We start from the raw sequence: 24,591 nt of genomic DNA, 5'->3' as shown, positions 1-24,591 counted from the left end.
GAAGAAAAGTTTCTTTTAATAAGAATTTAAAAAAAAAATAAGTAAAATTTTAATATTTATTTTGTATTGTTTTCATTATAATTATTTATTTGAACTTCTTTGTAGAAAATATTAATTTTAAGAACATGATAATAAATATTAAGCATGGAAATTTTTCATTTTTAGTTTCATGAAAATATATATGATTAAAATTAATTTTAAAAATTGATAATATATGTTAGATTTTATATTTTATTTTATATATAATTATATAATTTATAAAATTATAATTATATATAATTATATAATTTTTAGAGTTTCATTATTTATTTATTTCTGATATTTATTTTTGTGAAATTTGAAATTAAAAATTTTAAATAAAAACTGTAACATCGTAATAATAATTAATTATTATCTTTCTAAAATACTTTCAATATGAAAAAATATTCAATTTGATTTTAAGTTGAATAACTATTTTCTATAAACAAATGAATATTTATCTTTCGATTTGAAATACATATCATATTTTCATTATTGAATTTATTTATTATATAAAAAATATATAAAATAATTCGAATATTTTTATTAGATAATAAAAGATTACATTTTTTAATTTAATTAAAAAATATAATTAAAACAAAATAAATAAAAAATAAAAATAAAAATATTTAAATTTAAATGTTTTTTATTTTCTGCATATTTTTATATGCTATTTTCATGTCGAAAATAATTGAGAAAATTTTATTTAATAAATACTGGAATTATTAATTTTATCAAAAAAATCAGATTTTTGTTTTAAATTACTTTAACACGAACAATTAATTATACTTATATAGATATTTATTTATTTATATTAAGAATAATCATAATATACTTGAATTATTTATATATAATATATTTAGATAATTTTACTGTTAAAAATCGACTTCTATATTCAATAATGTTATTTAAAAATATTAATAATAATGATTAATTTAAATTAATAATAATTTCTTAATCTGAAATAATTTTAATAATTAAATATATATTCATGTATAATACAGTATTATATTATTGTTGACCAATAAATTGGATTTTAATAATATTATTTTTATTAAAATTGCACACATTTACATTATTTGAAATAAGAATATTTTATTTTACACAATTATTTTACATACTTATTTCAAATATATTTATAAAACAAATAACTAAAGATAAATATATTCAAGTTTGATAAATAAAATAAGAAAAAAGAAAATAGAAAGGCGAAGAAAAAAAGGAACGTATTTACATACATATACCAACTCAAAGCCTTGGTTCGGTATGCTATGGCGGTAGGAGATAGAGTGCACGAGGTCAGACCGAAGGACCGTTTTAAATAGGTCATTGATTGACCTATCCCCAGCCATGTATCCCAGTGTGCAATGCACATATACCAACTACCACAGCTGATACATCTGTCTCTACATATTTCTACTTTTCTTCCTCTACACATTATACCTCCACTCTCTCGTATCTATACGTGTCTGTTTGTGCGCGAAATTGCAGGGTGTGCAGCACGCACGTGGTCGGCAGGCAAAGTTTAGTCAGCTAGCATCCGAGCAACAAGCGTCGCTAGAAAGATTCCCATTGTGCTCGCGGACAATGGACGGCTGGAACTACTGCGAATGCGGGCCAAGCATTTCGCAATTCTCCGCCGCTTTTATCCCTCCCTCGCTTGCCCGTAGAAATTGAACAAACGTTCCCTTGTACCATTCCCTATACTTGTCTCTATACTTCTTCTTTCAACGAACGCTTATATATCAGACAGTGTGAATTTCTTCTGACTTTGCCTACTACTTGCGATGGTCACTTCCTTCCTTTCTCTTTTTCACCGGAAGCATAATCGTTTTCTTCAAATGCCTCGAAACAAGCATTATCTTTTCATCGCAATTTCTTTTTCGTCTTTCTGATTTCAAATTTCTTTATTTATTCATTATATTTTTTTTATTCAAGTGAGTTATGTTTATATGAAATGAGACAATCTATAGTCATCGAAATTAAAATTTTTAACATATTTAATTTCTTTTAGAAAAATTTAGGATAGGGTGAGGAAACTCTAATTATTAAGATAAGATTGTTAATAATTTGTATTTGTTTTAATTATATTATCTTTTCGTTTTAATTATATATTTCTTCAAAAATCATATATTTACAATATCATATATTTACAATATCATATATTTTTCTTGTAAAAAAAATCCTGATATAATAAATAGAATATATATTATAATATATAAATATTTTTTATTTTATTTTTATATTTTAACTTTTTTGTTTACGAAGTTACAAAATCAATAACTTAATTGAAAAAGTAAAAGATGAAAATTTTAATTCTTATATTTGCAATAATTTTCTAAAATATGAAGATATTTAATTCTTAAAACTCCAAGTTTCGGAGATCTATATAAAGATCTAAACGAATTTATAATTATAATTATGGATTTTTTTAAAATTTAGCATTCTAGATAGATATTAAAAAAAAATATATATTTAAAATATAATTTATATCAAAAGATCAATATTTATTATAATAAATTTAATTAATTAATTTTTTAATATTAAAACAATTTTAATTTATAAAAAAAAAATATTTAATTTAAAGAAAATTCAAATTATTTTATTTGAAATTTTAATGATTATTTTAATAATAAACATTAGAGAAAAAGGAAATTAATAACATCTAAATAATAATTACAATATATTTTTAATATTTTCTTCTTTAATATTTAATATTTATTTCTTCTTTAATATTTTATCTTCTTGAGAATTATAGAGATTGATATGAGATTGATTGAAATAATTGAAAAATTGATATATTGATTTGATAGGAAAATTGGCTTTTGATATTTTCGATAAAATAAACATTTTTAAAATGAATAAATGAATAAATGAATAAATACATTGTTATATTTATAATAAATTCATTTTATGAGAATTTTATTTTATGTTCACAAAATATTTTATATGCTGAATCTAGGAAATCAATCATTAAACAATTATAACAATTATATATATATATTAATATTATATATAAATATTACATATTATACAATATTAAATATTATATATATATAATAATAAAACATCTGTTTTCATTCATTTATATTTTAAAAATAATTTAAATTTTAAAAATGAACAATATAATTATGTTCTTGAAATAAATAAATAAATATATTAATAAATTTTCTCAAATTTTGAATCACACAAAATAAATCAATTTGATTTAAAATTAAATAATAAAATCTATCTATAAATCTATATATATATATATAATAATATAAAATAATATATATTAATATATATATATATATATATAATAATAAATCTAAATAAAAAAACTTACTAATATATTATATATTAATTTTATAATTATATTTATTATATATAATATATCTATAATTATATATAATATTATATATAATTATATATAATATTTACATCAAAAATCGACATTATATTCTTTATTTTTATTATAAATATTATTATTATGATTGTGATTATTATTATTATTATTATTGTGGGATAATTATTATTTAATAAAGTTATTGTTAAAAAATAATAATAATTTAATATTTAATATATTAATAATTAATTAATAAATAATTAAAAAAAATAAATACATGTAGATAGAATATTGAAATACAAGAGAAAGATATTTTCTTTCAGATAAGCGCTTCTTTATATAATCAATAAAGAAAAATTAAATTTATCAAATTTACTTTTTTTGTGCTTATATTGTAAAACAATTAAAGATTAAATAATTTTCAAATATTTATATAAAAAAATATGTACCTAAAAAAAATCTAAATAAGAATAAGAGATTTAAATATAGAATATAAATTATTATTATAGAATGTAAACATTGTAAGATAATTTAAATATATATATATATTTTTATATATTTTTATATATATTTCTATATATATATTTATTTTATACTTAAATAATTGGTTAATGATTAATTTTCAAATAATCGATATTTAATTAAGATAATTAAATATTCTGCTGCATATGATCGTTTATATAATTTAGATACTTATGGGTAATTTGCTATTTACGACATAATGTAGTTAAAATAGCGAATATTCACATGTGATCTTAATTTGATTGTTTAAAAATATAATTAATACATAAACAATGTTAATATATTAAAATAAAATTTTAGGCAATCAATACTCTAATTTAATTTATTTGTTGTATAATATGTATATAAAAATCAAAAAAATTTTAATAATTAAAATAATCCAATTATAAAATTTTATTCTATGTTATTCATTCTATATTTCGAAATGTTTTTGAATATATATCACTAATAATATAAATTCTGATGAATTCAATGATTAAAATAAAAAAATAATAATTTAAATTTATATGTTTTCTATTACTTAAAAATTACTTAAAAACAATGAAATTTAATTGCAAAACTTATGTAAGATAATAGTCAACAATAGGAATGTAGAGATTAAAAAAAGTTAAATTGTTTTCATCAACAATTTTGATAAATTGTCAATAACTATTATTATTATATTTATTTATATTTGTAAATAATTATTGAAAATATTAAAATATATATTATATCTATATATGTCAAGAATATATATATTGTTCTAATTAAAAAAAAAGTCAAGGATCCAGAAAACGAGCGATTTCACGATATTTTAAATGGCAAGTAATATAGCCAAAAAGTTTTTTTTGAAAATTTAAATTAAAATTTTTTTATTTATTAATATTTAGATACTATATTATTTATGTAGAATTGAATCTCTTAATTTTATATTGTATTAATGTTTTTAATAAATTTTTAAATAACAAATTATGTTTTTAATAAAATTTTTAAATAACAAAATAAATATTTAATATAAAGAAATAATTAAATAATTAATTATTTAATTATTACATCAATATATAAATTGGTATCTGCAAAAGATTTATTTATTTAATCAAGAAAAATGAAATATCTTATATTAAAGGATTGATAATATAAAAAAAATATTCTTATAAAAGTTGTTTAGTATAATTATATAATATTAATAATTTGTAATAATAAATTTGCAATGTAATAGTAATGTATGAAGATCATATAAAGATAAAAATGTTAAAAATTTAATTTTTTAATGCATTAATTAATGCGTTTTTTTATTTCCTATAAAATAATATTAAGTTATTTATAAAGTAAATATTAAAAAAATTAATTTAAAAAATATTTTAATTTAAAATTTGTAAAAAGAAAATTTGTAAAAGCTTATTAATTAATAATAAAAGTAGTTAGTTAAAAATAATTTAATTTTTTTTTGTAGGAAATAAATATAAAATTGACCTTTATACATATCGATTTATAGAAAAGTTACTAATATTACTAATATAATACATATTATAATATATATTACTAATATATATTACTAATATAATATATATTATATTATATCTTTATACTAAACAAATTTTTTAAGAAATTTTCTTTTTAAAACTTCAATTCTTAAATATTTCATTTTTTCCAATTAAACGAAACATTATATATTATTTTCAAACAATTAAAATAAATTATTTATAATGGATCATTTTTCATTTCAATTTCAAATGAAATTTATCTAACACATTCTTTCAATAAATCATTTATTTTTTTAAATTATCGATTTCAAAAAATCAATTATCAATTGTGTTAATAAATTATAAATACGTATTTATAATACATATTATAAACTCATAAAATAATATACGTAGCTTGTAATAGCTTAAAACTCTTTGCAGAATTAAATATCGGTATACATGTGAGGCAATCCGTTTATATGCCAATCTTAAACAGTCTGGTTTACGATGGAATTTCAACTTCATGTGATATCATCTCGGTATAATTCTAACCCGCAAATAATATGAATTGGATGTAGCGCAACGTCTGCTTAATCATCCCGTTACTCTACTATTGTCCTGTAAATGATTCAAATGCGATATAGTTGGATTTATGAACGTTACTAGCATGTTCTTCGACGTTTCTAAGCTTTCTGCTGACATGATTTTCACAGATACATTCGTTTGTTCGCGATACAGAATTATCCGATCATTATTCGATTAATATGACATTCGCTATTCGTTGATTGTTAAGGAGGGAAGGGGAACATAAAAAGATATCGATTCTTATTTAATCAAGGAAATTAAGCTATATTCGTTATAGTTATTATAACTATATAATAACTATATCATAATTATATTATAAGTATATAATAACTATATTATAATTATAGTAATTAATATTATATAACTATATATAGTTATTATTATATAATAATATGAACTATATAACGAGATCATAAATCATTAAATTATTAGGTAGTGATATTGACTTCTTTTTTAAACTTTCGAAAAATTCTTATCTATTCATAGATTTGTCAAAAGATTTATTCTGACATCCGATACCTTGTTGCTTTATATTTGATTAATTTTGTCGTCTATTATACTTTACTATATTATAATATTATGCTTGGATTGGAAATATTGGAAATACGATATATTTGTTAATAATATTAAGTTTTCGGTAATATAAAAAAAAAATTAATGTAGAGAGATTTTTTTCGTTGGATAAATTCGAATATTTTATTATTTAAATATCTTTGGTATAATTGAGCACAATTATGGATGAATAATTTCCAAATATTTATAGATGTGATTTTTTTATTTATATAAATATTTATCTATAAAATAAATCATCATAAAAATTATATATTGCATAAATATTTGAGAATTGTTTTAATCACCAGTAATTCGTGTCCAATGTTGCATGACATCAAAGATATTTAAATAACAAAAATTTGATAAATCTTTGAAATTATCGTCAATATTTTTTTGAATCCATTAATAAGAGAATTATTCGTATCCTAGTAATCGTTCTCGTATCTCAATGATAAACGAATAGGTACATTAATCAATTAATTTCAATTAATAATCTAATATAACTTAACCTAATCTAATTCAAATCGTTCGATTTAGATTTATCTCGAGATTTTGGTAATGGAATTATGTTTTAACATTATTTATTATTATTTAACCTCGCTTCGATCATTTTTATAATCATTAATAGTAACCACGTTACTATTAAAATATACTATTAAAATATACAAAATATACAAACGAAGCAAGTTAGAAACTTAAATAATACTGTCTATATGCATACACATGCAAATACTTTATACAAAATGAAGTTCGAATAATTCTAACTAGTTTCAATTCTGATAAGTTACAAGAAATATCTCTAGACAAACATAATGCATGGTGTATTTAAAAATTAAAGGATTATATCTTTATAGTTGCTATAAACTACGATTTTGAAATACAATTTCCACCGATTTTATTCCAGTTTATAGACCTAATTAGACCTAATTAAACGAATTTGGAGGAATAATTGATTAGATAATTTCATGGATATTGGAAACGAGACCAAACAAAATGATGTACTTTGGCCGCAACAAAACTCGTTTTTTTCGTTTCGTTGTTCGATCCCGCTGACCTGTTTTCTTCCTTCTTTTTGGCTCTGTCGTCAGGGCCAGAACTCCATTACAAACGGGTGAAAAATAATCGAATGATCGAGGCGTCAACGAGGCAATTTTCGATGGGCTGGAATACTCCGGAAGTGGCAGTCGATCGAAACAATTTGCCCGGTCGAAGCGGCCGGTTGATTGTCTATTAAACGTTCGGCAAATGAGATTCGGAGCATCGATGAGAAACAGGCTGACAGAGGTTACCGATGGATCGTTAGATAGGAGGAAGTAATCGATCATCATGTATTTCGAGTGCGTCGTTGTCTCGTTAACTCGATTTTGTACGTAAAATGAATGAATTTTCGTTTTCTTAGTTCTGTTCGTCTTCTTTCTTAATTCTTTCGATTCTCGATAGAATATGATACATAAAATATTTAATATAATTTATGTATATAATATTGATTACTCATGAGATTCTATGAAGTAAGCATTAAAATTTCATTTTTACATTGTATTAATAGCTTAAGCATAGTAGAAAGACATATTGAAAATATTATAATATCACGTGAATAATTAACAAGAGATATTTTAGTGAATTTTATTAAGTGTTAATCATTTTTTTAGATTTAGTTATTATTTCTTTTTATTAGATTAGATTAGGTTTTGCTAGTTTTCTTTTTATTTTCACCTATTTCAATAGAGAGACTATATTTTCAAATTCAAAATTTGAAAATAATTAGAAGGTTGATGATTATAATATTCATGGTGCGAATTTTTATATTTTAAAAATAATTAAATTAATAATTATTCTATAACTATTCTTCATGATAGAAGAATGGATGAGAGTTTAATTATTCTTATCTCTCTTTTTGAGACAAAATATGTGTAAGATTACGAGATCTCAACATCTTTTGAATAGAGCAATAAAAATTTTAAACGATAAAAAAAATAAAAAAAAACTTTTTCATACAAATATATAATTTTCATTAATATTATTTCATATTTATTATTAAAAAATAAACCATTGTAATGCGTAAATTATTATTAAATTACAATTTTTTTTTGTATAAATAAAACTGAAAATATATTATGTTTGATTTTATGTTTTCAAGAAACGTAAAATGTATCGATAAAAAGAAAGTTATTTATTAAAGAAATTATATAAATATAAATATATATATATAATAATAAATGATATAATCATAATAAAAATACATGATTTATATCAATAAATCAATTAAAAAAATTTAATGTTATTTAAATTTACTAGGATTTATATCTGAAAATCTGTTGTGACTATAAACAATATAAATAATACAATTTTTGAAATTATCATACAAGTTTTTTTAATTTATGAAGTTTATTTTCAAAAGAAAAAAGGAAAATCGAATAGAGTTGAAAAATTGAAATGGTTAAATCTTCTGTCTGGTTATTTTTTCTCAAAATGAATTTGTCATCATTGTAAATTTCCGAGTATACGATGACGTACAATAAATTTTGTCTATGTGAAATTCTCGTGTAAAATTCGAGGTGGATGTTAATTTTATTCCATGTCAACTAGATTCTACTGAGTCGTTATACTTTCTGAGAGATCTCGTACCTCGGTAACTCCATTCGTGGAATTTGTCTTCGGCTCAACTTCATTGCGATACTGACTTAGAAATAAGTTGGAGAATTTCTTATTTGTATAAAAATGTAAGTCCAAAGAGTTGAACGTTATCGAAATAAATTGTTATTCAAACAAAATTTCTTTTTAATTTATTATGTATTTTATTATTTTATCTATTGAAACAGTATTTGAACTGTAATGTGTTTGATAAATATATTATGAATTTCTATACAACTAAAATAATATTTAGATATTCAACTAATATGTAAAAAATATGCTGTATTATTTCAAGATATACGATATTCAAGATATAATTATAATATTATTTAAAGGATTTCTTTCAAATTTTTCATAATTTTAAAATTTATCTATTTATCTGAAAAAATTAAATTGAAAAAAAATTTTTCTATAAGATATTATATAATATATATATATTTTTATAAAAAAATTATTTATTATTTTTTCAATTTTTAATATTATATTCAAAAGTTTTATTATTATAATTAAAAGTTTTATTTAGAATATGATCAAATTTGCATAATATTCAAATCATAAAAATAAAATTAATATTAGAAAAAAATATGTAATATATTCATTTTATAAAATATATAAAATATATGTAACATGAAAAATATATGCTTTCATAAAAATTCATAGTCTATTGATAAATAAATATTTTCATTACTTTTATTTTATTTGAAATATAAATATTTATTAATTGATTTTATGTAAAATTTTAATTTTGAAAATATATATTTCTTTTAAATTTTATACATGTTTTAGTTGAGAATCATAAAAATATATACATAAGCCGTATAAATTTCATTAACAATTAGATATGACGATAATCCTCATATTATATTATCCTCATATTATCCTCCTTTATTTACAAAATAAATCTATTAAAAGAAGAGAATAAAATCATATTATTAAGATATATTGAATTAATAAAAATCATATTAATTAAAGCAATTTAGGATAAGCGTTACAATTATAATATTGTATCGAAAATATAAAATAGAAAATAAGTTAATTCAAATTTTAATAGCTTTAATAGCTAATTTTAATACAAATATAAATAATACAATTATTTATATTTGTATTACAATAATAAACAATAAAAAATCATTATTTTTAATATTATTATTTAAAGTAACTATAAGATATTCGAAAGATCAATTATTTGAAGATTTATTTCTCAAATAAAATTTTAGAATTTACGTGCATCTATCATTATTTTCAACTAAATAAATATTCAACCCGTTCCGAATTTTATCGAAAATTATTCATCGTTTTTATATAAATGAAAAAAATGCTGGTTCGAAGTATGAATGTATGAAAGAAGTATATATCTTTCATATCTCTCATCTATATATCTCTCAATCTTGCATTCGTGTAGAACGTGATCGCGTGAAGGGTAATGAATCATCGACAAGCAAAGAAAATCCTCGAGATTGTAAGAAGAATGGATGTAAAGAAAAGAAGGAAAGAGGATGAACGTAAGGGTGGATTTTCACAAAGATTTAGGTCTTCAGTAGCCACTTAGATCGATTTTTCACGAGAATAGTGAATTCGAAAGAAGTATGATTCTTCGATCGATATCCTTGACTTCCACTTCTTCGAGATTTTCTCTTCAAGACATCTCGTGTCTTGATGAGAGAGAGTAATCAATTTTCATGGATATATTGTCTCTTTAGTTTTTCATTCTTGTCTTTCGAAATCGATTTTTAGTACTGTCTTTCGATCATCACTCTCATATTAACATTCTCGATGAATCTTTAGCTTGTTCTCTCCTGTGATCAATTGCGATAACTTCGCTTATTGATTTTGGCTCGGGTCCTTTAATTAAAATAACACGCATGCGTTGACAGGCATCGAAAATTGTCGTTTTGAATTTCAATGGAATGTATGTATAACAAAATATACGAATATGTGGTCAAGTTTTCAAGTGTAAATCTCGATTAGCACGAATAATAAATTTCATGAATTAATCTTATTATTCGAAATGATACTAAATGTATGTATGTAACATAAGGTTTAAATGTAACGAAAAATTATAAAATAATTCGAATAAATTGGAAGATATATATGTAAATATTTAAAAATATTTAAAAAAAGAAATTTTTTTAAAAATATTTTATGAGATTATATACGATAATTACTATTATTTTAAATTTGGCAAATGGTACTATTTATTACAGTTTTTTAAATTCTGGTGAAATAATGACAATATAAAAATATTGAAGAGGAAATTGAAAAAATATATAAAAAAGTACATTATTTATATTCAACATTATTTGTATTCAACATATTCAAATCGAAAAGCACTAATTTTGATGATGATGCATAATAACGTCTTATATACATTAAAAAAATTAAATGAATTGGATTATGAAATATTACATTTATCTTATTTTTCAAATCTTTCTGCGATGAATTTTTTTAAATATTTAAATAATTTTTTAAGAGAAAGTTTTTAAAGATAAAACAATGGCTTAAAATAATTTCGATACATTTATTATTTTTACAACTCCAAAATGTCAGGAACAAACAAACTTCAAAAAAATTTCGTTGGAAAAATACGTGCTAATGATTTTTATTTTGATTAATAGATATAATTTAATTTTAATTGATATATGGTAATCATTTAATTTAATTAATAAATTCAATACATAAAAGTTGTAATTATTTTTGCATCAATCTTCTTCAAATCTTTATAAGCTGAATAAAGTTTGACAATTTCATATTAATTGAATTTTAATTTGTGTATTGTGTATATTACATTAACAATAAATTACTATTATTATATAATTCAAACTAATTCAAATATCAGATTAATTAAATTTATATTATTCAAAATCTATTTATACTTTAAAACTCAAAAGTAGAAGAAAATGCACGTATTGAGGTATAATTTATCATTGGAAATTGATAAAAAAATGAAGACTGGTATGAAGAATGGTAAAATTTAAAATTAAAATGAAAAAAGAAAATGAATATTGTTGATCAGAAAAATTGTTTTATTAAAAATTTATGTTATATTGATAGAACATACTGTTATTTTATAATTATAGTACTATAAAGTTTACTGAATTTATGAAAATTTTTATTTGGATTGAAAGATAAGAAGATTAGTAATAGATGATAAGCAGAAATAAATATAGATGTCTCATCGAGATATATAATATCTAAAATTTAAATCATTTTTATCAATTTTACTTTAAATCAATTCATCAATCAAATCAATTTTACTTTAAATCAATTCATCAATCGATAAAAAGAAATCTTTTCATATTTGATTTTACGTTTTACTTTTTTTTTTATTTTTTTTCATTTTTCCCATTTCTTAAAATTATATATATATATATTACACAAATTAAATCTTTATTTTTTATGTTATACGATATGTGATATGAAAAAAGTATTATTTTATAATAAACGTTAACGTTTTATAATAAATGTTTTGTAATAAATGTTAACAAAATTATTTTTTATAACAAAATAATTTTAATAATTCTTGAATTATTCTATTTTTTAATAATGTTATACATTATTATTATTATTGTTTAACATTTAATGGATCAAAGCAGATTTATATTAAGAAATAAATAAAATATAGCATTTTCTTATAATATAACTTTTCTTTATAAACGGTTAATATTATAACATTTATTTATCCGTACTTTGAAAGATATAAGCTTATAAATAAATTTTTTGAGCGAAATTTATTTTAAATAATTATTTTAAATAATATAAATAAGCTTTATAATTTGATAAGTAATATATTTCAATTGAAGTTATGTTCTTTATTTAATCAATTAAAGAAATTTATAATAAAATAAATATTTGAGAAAATAATAAATTTAAAAATTGATTATTTTACTAAATAAAAAAAAAATCTATTATATAATATTATATAATATCTATTATATAATAAAAGATTTATTCTTGAAATAACTTTCAAAATATGTATTGAATAATCAATATAATTAACAATAATTTTGTTAAATGTGTATTAATATTAGTCAGAAACAATAATAATATAAATACTTGTTGATGTAAATTAAGAAAGTACTTATTTTCATCGAAATTAAACAACAAATAATATTAACAAATATAACGAATAATTAATAAATTTATTTCATGAAATCCCAAATAAATTAATTGCATTAATTTACATTTAATTGCAAATACATTTATTTATATTTCATGAAATATTTGTATTATTTCAAAAATAAATTATTTCTCAAATAATTTAAAAAAATAATTTTAAAATTATTTAATTCAAAAAATTTCTTAAAATTTGTTTATGAATGAGAGAAATGTAAATAACATTTATACATCACAATGTTCCTTTTTATTTTCGTAAACGAATGGAATATTGTTAATCACAAATGATTGACATTTTTCATTTGATTGCATGTAAAAAAAAAATTAAAAAAATAAAAAATAAAAAAAACATCTTTTAAATAACTTTTCTTTATACGATATCATCATTGCCATTGATCTTGACACTGATAACAAAGACAAAAGACAGAAAAAGTAAATCTTAGAACATCAATTTCGTGCCGTGTACTGTGCCATACATTGTATTTGAGCTCAATCAAAGCCTCTCAATTCGTTTATCCCTTGCGCGCATCTTATCGGATTGCATATCTAGCGGATCACTCTAGATAAAGACACATTGGCCTGAATGTTTGCGGATGCGAAAGATAAAAGTTATCGATACTGGTGAAAGTGTTACAAATTCACTGCGTTTCCCTCTTTGTGTTAACGGCTCACGAGTCTATAAAATGTCGGGATTACAAGAGGAAGGATAAAGAAGAAAGTTCTTTTGTCAAAGCGTTATCAATTTATCAATTTTTCATCGATGAGCCAATAGCAGGCGATTCATGATCGTATATCGTGTAAAGATATTATTCCGGCACGTAAATTTTTAACGAGGCTGGAATAAATTGTTGATACGAATAACGATTGCCAACAGTTTAACTTGGAATAAGAAGAAAACGTAATCAAATAAGGATTCGTGACACGTTGGGGATATAGGAGCGTGCAGTACGTGAGCGCACAATAAAAAGGTAGCCATATTTACATGTTCTGCATGTTATTCTTATTAAGATATATTGTTATTATTGTATTTAAGAAGTTGAAATGATAAAAAAAATTAATATTTGTTTTTTGATAAGTGAATAAATTATAAGATTGGCATATATGAAAAATTTTTTAATAATTTTATGTTTTTTATTTTTTATATTATATATTGTATTGAAATCGAAATTATTAATATTAATCTTTTAAATTATGTCTGTTTAAATTATGTATATAATATATATATCATATATATTATGAAAATTTTTGTATATTATTTTATTTAATATATAATATATGCCAAAATTATTTCTATATAATATATTATAATATATTATACGATATAATGTACTAAACAAAGATAAAAAATTAATATTAAATTTTAAATATAATAATATATGATTGAATATAATGATAAAAATTTATCATTGTGGAATATATATTTCGTGATGAATATAACTAATCTAAAGATTAGTTAATTTAACACATTAATTGTCTGCAATAAGTAATAATAATTTTTCTATGATCTATGAAACAAGTTGATTAACTTTAAATCGTTCAAGTTCACTTATATAAATTAAATTTCAAACGAATAAAAAAAACTGTATGAATTAAATAATTTAATTTGAAAAAGGTTATGTTTAGCCTTCTTAGAAAAAGAAATTAAATATTAATTCATACTTGAAATTAATGAAATTTAACAAAACGACAGTAATAATGCAATATTTGAAGCTAAATTATTATTCGGTTATATTGAAGAAATATTCAAAGTTAAAGAGTTAATTAAACATTTAAGAACATTTTATCATAAGAACAATTCTATATTTTATAAATAAGTATATAGTTTCCTTAAAAACATTTTAATTGAATTTGCAAACTAACATTGTTACTAGTTTTTCCCTCATGACATAAATTTTCTACAAACTATTATAATAACACAGTAATGAATATTAAACTATGTTTTGTCTGAAATATCTATTAAAGTCTTTGTAATACTCTGAAGGAGTCGCATTCGAAAGTTTAATGAAGACTGCCTTTGTTGCATGTATCTTCTATAAATTTGTAAAATACAAATATTATATTCCGAATATGCATTAAATATTCATTATTTCACGATTTTTGTATTTATATTAAAAATATTTTTATAATGAAATTCTTTTTCTTACAATAAAAGTAAATAAACAATGTATAACATATGACTTAAAAGCTAATTTAAATTTAATTAAAATGAAATTAAATATTCTAATTCGAATACTCGCGATTTTAATATTAAATTTTGATATGCTGCAGTTTAATGCTTGTTTTAAATATATAATCAAAGATTATTTTATATACTGTAAAAAGGAACTATAAAAATATTATTGGTGATTTTAAAGAAATGGAATAATTTATAGAGAAAATAGAAGAAGTGAAATAAAAATAAAGATTAGATAAAAGAAAAGGAATAGTTAGAATTAAGGATTAATAAATTGACAAATTTTGTATATCTATTGGAAAAACATATTTTTATTATTATTATTAAAACATATTATATAATATACATTAGTTACATAATCATAAATTATTTTTTCGTTTTTTTGTAATGTATTTTTGCTGAATATGTTTTCATAATGATGTTTTCCATCATTGTCTTTAACAATGAATATTCAAATATAATTCAAATATCAATAATAATATACATTGTAATGTATGTATATATATATATATATATATATTTGTATTATTTTATGCATTTTAATTATATTTCTTTATTGATTTTTATTAATATTAAATTTGATTAATCTATATATATATATAGGTTAATAAAATTTAATATTATATATATATATAATCAATTTAATTAAGTTAATATTTATTCTGTACTTCAATTTAATATTAATTACATTATTAATATTAATAATGCATCATTACACATCGTTATACGAATTATAAAATTTTATATCCTAATTTGAAAATTATTTTTAGTATTATATCGATAATATCGATATTATTATATCAATTATATCGATTTTTTACTTCAAATAAATATTCAATAAATAAAAATTTTACTTTAAATAAATGAAATTAGATCACTTGAAACTTCGAAATTTTGCAATCTTTCAAAACTGAAAAAGTTTCAAATTCTTGAATTTCAAAAATTTAAGAATTTTTGTTATTTTTCTTATTTGAAACTCGAAATCTAAATAAATAAAAAATAATTTACATAAATAACTTACGAAAATATTATTTTAATATAAATTTATTAATATTTATCTATTAATCTAATTAAATTTAAAATTTAGATTTATTATAATTGATGAGATTTTTACATTTTATTATACTATTTACTGTAATTAATATAGAGAAAAATAAAATATAAAAATTTAATTTTTTACAAATCAAAAATATAATTACTATTTCTATTATCTGATTATGAAATTTGTTAAAAATTCTAGAAATTCAAATTTTTAAGATAAATATTTTTTATTAAAAGCAAGAAGAATTTCAGATGTTAAAATCAATATTATTTTAAATCGATTTATCTTTAATATATGATTTTTTACGTATTTATTCTAAATTCTTTGTATTAATATTAAATTTATTATTTTATTATTGCTTTTTATTATTATAATATTAGAAATTTACTATTGTTTTGTATTATATTTTGTTACATTGATTTACGAAAAATATACATGTCTTATTGAATCAGATAAAAATATTTTCGTATTCATTGTCAATTAAAAAGATGAAATATATTAAAAATATAATCTGTATAGTATTTATTATTATAATTTAATAATCGCGCAGATGTTTTATTATTTATAGAAAAAAAATATAATTTACATATTTAATTTATATATTTCAGAAGTTCTTTATTGATATCGATACATCATTTATTAAAGTATGCAATGGAAAAGAATAACGATATTGAATATTGCTTGAATTATTTATTTAATTTTACGTATATTTCATTTTGATAAATTTTATTTTGTTATTTTGAATATATTAAGTATATTAATTATTAGTAATTTTTAGAATTTTTAGAATAAATTTTAAAAACTTACATAAAGATTTAAGTAAAATCTCTTATGAATTTTTTGTTTATTCATTTATTTATTCATTAATCAAATAATTATTTATCATTTATTTTTCATAATTATTTGTTTTTTTATTATTAATATTTTATTGACATTTTTATTTAACATTTTATTTTTAAATATATTCAAAAAATAAGTATTCAAAATTTAAAACTACACTAACTATACTTAACATTGTCAAAAATATATTAATTCGAAAATCATATTATATCTTTAAGAATAATTTAATAATTTTAATAATTTTTTTCCAAAATTAATAAAGTATTTATGTTTATATTTTTTACATGTATTTTAATTTTTTCTTCATTTTTATAATAGAAATACATTTATGGACTATGTATGTTACGAAAAATATACATATCTTATTGAATCACATAAAAATATTTTCATTGTCAATTAAAAAGATGGAATATATTAAAAATATAATCTGTATAATATTTATTATTATAATTTAATAATCGCGCAAGTGTTTAATTATTATTCTTTTTTTATAGAAATAAAAAAAATATAATTTACATATTTAATTTATATATTTTAGAAGTTCTTTATTGATATTAACACATCATTTATTAAAAATGGAAAAATGACGATATTGAATATTGCTTGAATTATTTATCTAATTTTACGTATATTTCATTTTGATAAATTTTATTTTGTTATTTTGAATATATTAAGTATATTAATTTGATTTTATATTTAATAATTTTTTTTATTAAAAAGAATTATTAATAACATTTTAGGAATTTAAATTTGAAAATAAATTAATATATCAGACAATTGTTTTTATTAATTTTTGTTGCATAATATATAATAATTTAATACTTTATAGTATAAATTTAATAATTAAATTTAATACTTTATAATAATTTAATTATTATAAAAATGTATTGATTTAAATAATTTTTACTTCGAAAGAAAATTTTATCATAAGATATTATTGAATATTGTATATATATATTATATTATTAAGTATTTTATACATTTAATATTTCTTGAGAGTAATTTAATTATTTCTATAATAAAATCATGAATTAATATTATGAATATTTATAATTTAAAAATTGATTTTATGTAATTTATAATATAATATTTCTAATTTATAAGTAAATATTTATATGTTTTATTTTACTAATTAATGTTAGTGAAAAACGAAATTAATGTTGCAGATAATGAAACTGTAGCATTAACTTTCAATAAATATAAATAGGTCAAGTAACAAGTAAAATTATGTTTAATTTATATAATAAAAATAATTAATAAGAATGTCATTAGCATTTAATATGATTAATCTTCTTCTTAATTTACTTTGAAATAAATAAAAGTATCGTTAATTATTGTAAATATTTTTAAAACTTTTTATATAATATACGGATAAATTTTGTGGATAATAAAAGATATGTTTTATAAATATATTTATCTATGATTTTCTTGTATTATAATAATTATAGATATTAAAATTTTATTTTTCATATAAATTAATTGTAAATTTTAATTATAATTAAAAAATATTATTTAGAATCAATGGGTATTTTTTGAAATTGTAATTGAAAACATTATAATATTAAATATTATATAATATTGAAAACGTTATAATATAATATGTTTTTTTCATACAATATTTAATGTTACATAGAATGCTTTGCGGAAATTTCTAAAATTAGTTTTCTAAAAATAATTCTCAAGGTGAAGGAACTAATTAACTTCATTTTTCTTAATCAACACTTAGCATCTCAAGAAAATCTCAAAAAAAAAAAAGAAATTCAACTGTCATATCAATTTATCAAGACAACGGATTTTTAATGATGAAATTATATTTTTTAAAAGAAATGATAATTTTATTATAATGATCTATAATAAGATAGAATCTTATGTTTATTTACAAGATATATAAAATTTTTCGTAAAAATTATTTATATAAATATTATTTATTATATATTTATTATATATTGATGAAAATAATTTTATATTAATTTATGCTTTTTACTGTTTTTTAATATTTTATAATATTATTGAAATAATATTATATTAATAATTTATCACATAACATTCAACATAAAATTTTATATTATAATTTATATTATATTGTAATTATATATTATAATTTTATATATTTAGATATTTTATATATTACAATTTTTTAGATTTATTTTTCTCAAAAATTAATAATTCTAAAATGTTATCATGTATTTATTTTCTCGATTTTTTTTACAAAAATGATCAAAAATGATTTTTATCTTTGCTTTAATTAATACATATATAATACTATAAATATTAAAAATAATTTTTTTATTAAAATTATATATTATTATATTATCAATAGATTATTAACAAAAATACTACTAATACATAATATTTAAGGAAAAATAAATTCAAAAAAATAATTATGTTTTAATGATTAAAAAATTTAGAATAGTTCGATAATTAATCACTGAAGAATTATTAAATATAAATGTTAAATAGTACACATTAAATAATTCCTCCTTAAATGATTAACTTGATTAAGAATTAACGAAAAATTTTTTTAGAAATTATTATTTTAAAATAATATTACATAATAATATTTTTTATATTTTTTGGAATTTTTTATTAATATTTTATATTAATAGTTTATTATATGTTTATTATAAATAATAATTATTTTATTATTAAAATCATTTTTAATAATTAAAAATAATTATAATTATTGACATTTAAATTGAATCACTGGAAAAGTCACTTTTCATCATTAGTCATTTGTCAATATATTTCACATCTATTAAAATTATTATCCTTTTTATTTCAAAATTACAAATACAATCATGTGATATCAAAAAAAAAATTGATAAATTTTTTTACAAGGAATTGTTAAACATTAATTCTAAATATAATATTTATAATATAATATCATCACGCGCATGTATTTCTTTAATTGATTAGTCATTGGTGCATTTTTCTTAATTCATTTCAAAGTATTTATTTCAAAAATATGGCAACAATTATCTTCTCACACGTTTAATTTAAAAAAAAACAAAAAAAAAGAGCAAACACAAGATAAGATAAATCCTATAAGACTTACCAGTTTGTTCCATGATTGACATCTCAATTAAAACTTTCCTGGAATTGAATACCTTTCACCTTGGTAACCGCGATAATCATGATGCGGAGCAATCACGAAACACGGATACATTTGAAAATTCGTGATTTTCCGTGTCTAAATTCGAATTCAATTTTCAGGCGGAAATTCATAAGAACATGTTATACGCCATTTACTTGTATGCATGTATTAATTTTCAAAACATTGACGAATCACGCTCGATAATCATGACCTACAAGAACGAATTAAATTTTTTTGCGTAATTAAAAAAATTTTTTCTCTGTTGTTTTCATTTCATTTTTGCCAAAATCTGCACGAAGTTAAATAATATTTTTGTTACTTTTTGTATTATTTATAAAATAACATTATTCTAATAATCATGACGAGTTTAATCTTTTCAAAACTAAAGTTTTTAGAAACTGTGAAAAATATTATTAATAGAGAAAAATCGGTTTCGATATTTTTATAAAGAAGATATAATGAAGTAAAATTTAATACTTTTTTTTATTTTAAGTGATTTGGATAAGATATGCACATTTCTTGATATTCTTCTGATTTGTTTTGATAGTGAAAAATAATATTAAAAGAAACAAAATTTTTTTGCAATGAAATAATTTGATAATAATTTTTAAAAGTTTATATTTTGATTTAGAGATTTTCATAACGAAAAGAGAATGAACGAAATTAGAGTTTTATAAAAGTCTTATAGATGTTTTTCAAGTTATGAAAATTACGAAAAAGTTATGAAAGAAATTCTAGTTACAAAGATCCAACTATATGTTTTAATCAAGTTTGAAATATCATTCATATATCAAAAATCAAAAATTATATGTATACTTATACGTATTTTTAATATTAATGGAAAAGATTAACGTAAAAAGATAATTAATATTCATCAATAAAAACTGATAAATTATTTTGATAATTAAACAAGAACTGATAAAATATTGGCAAGAAAATAATATTATGCATTTTATTATTATTATTATATTATTATGCAATAAAATATAATGAATTAATATTTTCTGAGAATTATAGAAATAATTTTTAAATTTGATGTCAAAATGAATATCTTAGATTGTTATCATTATCTTGGATTAAAAATACAAATGAAATTATAATTATAATTAATAAATATATTATTCAAATCATAGAATTATTTATTTTGAAAAAAACAAAAAGAAAAAGAAAAATAGTTAAAATTAAAAAATATTTCATTGGTTATCACTTGTTGCAAAAACTACGAGTACTGATTTAAATAAATTTTCGAAAAAAACAATTTTTAAATTTAAATATCGAATTCAAGAACTATTAAAGACAAGAATTAATATAATTATTAAAGAAAGAGGAAAAGAACTTTATATATTTGACCAATCCAGGAAATTATATAGGAAAAGCACTTCGAGTATATTAAATTAGTAGATCAAATCATTATAAATTCTGTAATTTTACATAAGTATTATAATTGCTTTAAAGTTGATCAAAGCTAATGTTCTTCTACAATAAATATATTATAAAAATCTATGACAAATCAATTTTTTTTAATATTTTTACTGAGACAAATTATATTTCATTTCTAGAAGAAATAAAAATATTTTGTGATGAAATATTATTTACCTAAATCGTAATTTTCATATATTAAAATGTTTAACAAAGATAAGAGATAATTTTAAATATCTTATAAACTATTGACTATTCTTAAATCATTAATTTCAATCCATTTTAAAATCCATTACTGTGTAAAAATTTATTAAAAGATGAGCATTATATTTCGAGATTTCTTCTTATAAGTTTTGCTTTAATATTCTATCTTTGAGACTAATTTTAGAAGAGAAATATATCTTCAAGAAATCTTTTTTTCAAGATCTTTATTAGCAATTGTTGATTTATATTAAAATATATATATAATATCGAATAATTTTCTCAATTTTATAATATCGAATAATATATATATATAAAATATATAAAAAATATATTAAAAAATATTTTTACTTAGACTTTGAAAAAATGTTAAACAATGGAATACTTTCCCTTGTATACGGGGAAATCGATTCGTGAATTACCACAAATTTTACTCAAATTTGCAATGATATTGATTGAGAGTAAAAGTGTTTAGAAAATGTTTCGATTCTCATCATCATATTCATATTCTATTCAAATTGAAACATTCTTACAATTTATAAGATAAAAAAAAAAACAAAATTATATGATTATTCTTTATCAGTAAATAAAATTTCCTTTAATTTTCAAATTTATTAAACATGTAAAAAATAATTTTTGTAAAATTAATTTTTAAGGTGCTGAGTTTTAATTTCTTTATTTTCTAAAATATATAAAATATAAAAAAAAAACATTATTTGCCAAAAAATAAAATTCTGCTCAAATTTTGATGAACTATACTAAATATTATCAAAAAAGGCAACATTCATTTATCAATAGAATCTCAAAAAATAAAAAAATTTAGATCTTATATTTTTGTTATAAAATATGAAAAATATACTCGTTATAATTTCATTATCTAAAAAAATTTATATCACTCGCATCAATATTCATCTCATTCATTCTTAATCATAAATAATGTTATTTTTATTTTTCCATCGTGAAAGAAGAGCATGGATGGAAGTTTAGAGCCTGGCATAGTTTTGGAACATTTTCAGGTCCGAATTTCATTCGTGGGCGGCGTTGAAGAATCGTCTCACGGACCTTTGTTCCAATTTTATTCTCTTTTTGCTCGGAATCTTCTGTTCATCTCTTGTGCACAAAGAGACACACAGGGAATTCGAGAGCAAACTGTTGCTCGTGTTTTTATTTGAGAGCCGTGCGGGGAGCTAGATCACCCTAAACCGCCGCAAAACTACCCTTGTTTTTCCTTTTTTGCATTGGTGGCACGGGTCGTGCCACGGCAAGATTCGACACAGGAGGAGAATGCCTGGCGGAGGGTAGCCGTTTATTGATCGGACACACTCCGCATGTTTGTTGAAAGTAGATAACACGGTAGGTTTCTCCGCGATTTGTCCGAGGAAATGTCTCGTCCACGATCATCCCTCGATTTCGATCGTGCGACACTGAGTTTCGAGCAATTAACAATATTCGATTAACTATGATTATGAATATTAAATAAATATGACGAGATATTTTATAAACAAAATGCAGTTTCTGATCGAAAAAGTTAGGATCACTCACACTTTTCGATATATTTTTAGTATTTTTAATAAAACATGAAAAACAGAATTTAATTGCAAGTTTTTAACACATGTGAGATATCGATTAATTGATTCGCGATTATTTTAATTATTCGAAGTTTCGGTTATTGAGATTAAAAAAAATTTTGAGAGTTGTTATCGGATGTTATTTTTCACTATATTGAGAGTGATTACTCGATACTATTTTCCATTCTCAATGCATATCCATTAACAAAAAAGAATATTTGATAATAATTTTCAAATTATTCGCATTTTTACATTTTATGTTGTTCTTTTGAACTTCTATTTCTATTAATTTTTTTTTATTAGATTTTTTTTCGTTAATTGTTCAGATTAATAAAAAAAAATAAGCAGATATTCATAATTTATTAATCATGAATATATTTAAAATACAAAAATTAACTGAAGATAAAAAAAATTTGTATAAAAAATGCATTTTTAATTTTTAATTTCTTTCAAATTTTGATTTATTCTGTTGTCTCTCGTTTAAGCCAGTTTTTTAATTGAAGTTCTATTATATCATATATTAAATTAATAATTCGTATATTATGATATATATTATCTTACTATTTTTTATTATAGTAAGATTACATATTGTATGAACAATAGAGTTCCTATATATGACAAGTGATTGAAAAATGTTTATGTTAAAGTATCAATTATATATATATATATATGATATTATTATTATATATATATGATAATAATTGAAAAAAATTTTGAATATTTAGCAAAATAATTTAAAAATAAAAAAAAATAAAAATGCATAGGAAAGCATGGAAGTAATTGCAGCGAAAGAAGCAAATATAAATTATTAATATGCATTAAAAATAAGTTAATAAAATATAATCGTTAATAAAAATTATAATTTTTATTAACAATTATAATTTAAATTATTAACAAAAATTAAATTATTAAGAAATATCGTTTATATTTTTAAATTTCATTAAAAACGCGAATGATCTAATTTTTTGTGCAGAATTTGTATTGAATATAACGACGTAATTTATCATATATTTTTAAATATATATTTATAATATATATTTTTAAAATGTAACAAAAGAAAGAA

At 19.2% G+C, this 24,591-nt stretch overlaps 1 protein-coding gene across 6 annotated transcripts in view; it reads left to right on the top strand.

Moving 5' to 3' along the window:
- LOC108002378 (voltage-dependent T-type calcium channel subunit alpha-1G) overlaps positions 1-24,591 on the top strand; it is a 198,385-nt gene that overhangs the window by 5,232 nt on the left and 168,562 nt on the right. Inside the window, exon 1 of one of the 6 annotated variants that reach the window (XM_062081499.1) lies at positions 13,537-14,159. The exons of the other annotated variants lie outside the window; for them this stretch is intronic. The gene's annotated coding sequence lies outside the window, so the exon portion shown is untranslated. Of the gene's footprint in view, positions 1-13,536; positions 14,160-24,591 lie in introns of those variants that run through there. 6 annotated transcript variants of the gene reach the window in all.

This window comes from Apis cerana, linkage group LG11 (assembly GCF_029169275.1).
Source record: "Apis cerana isolate GH-2021 linkage group LG11, AcerK_1.0, whole genome shotgun sequence".
In the NCBI taxonomy this organism is placed as follows: Eukaryota; Metazoa; Arthropoda; class Insecta; order Hymenoptera; family Apidae; genus Apis; species Apis cerana.
Note: the sequence above shows the minus strand (reverse complement) of the source record. Positions and strands in the feature narration are given on the sequence as shown.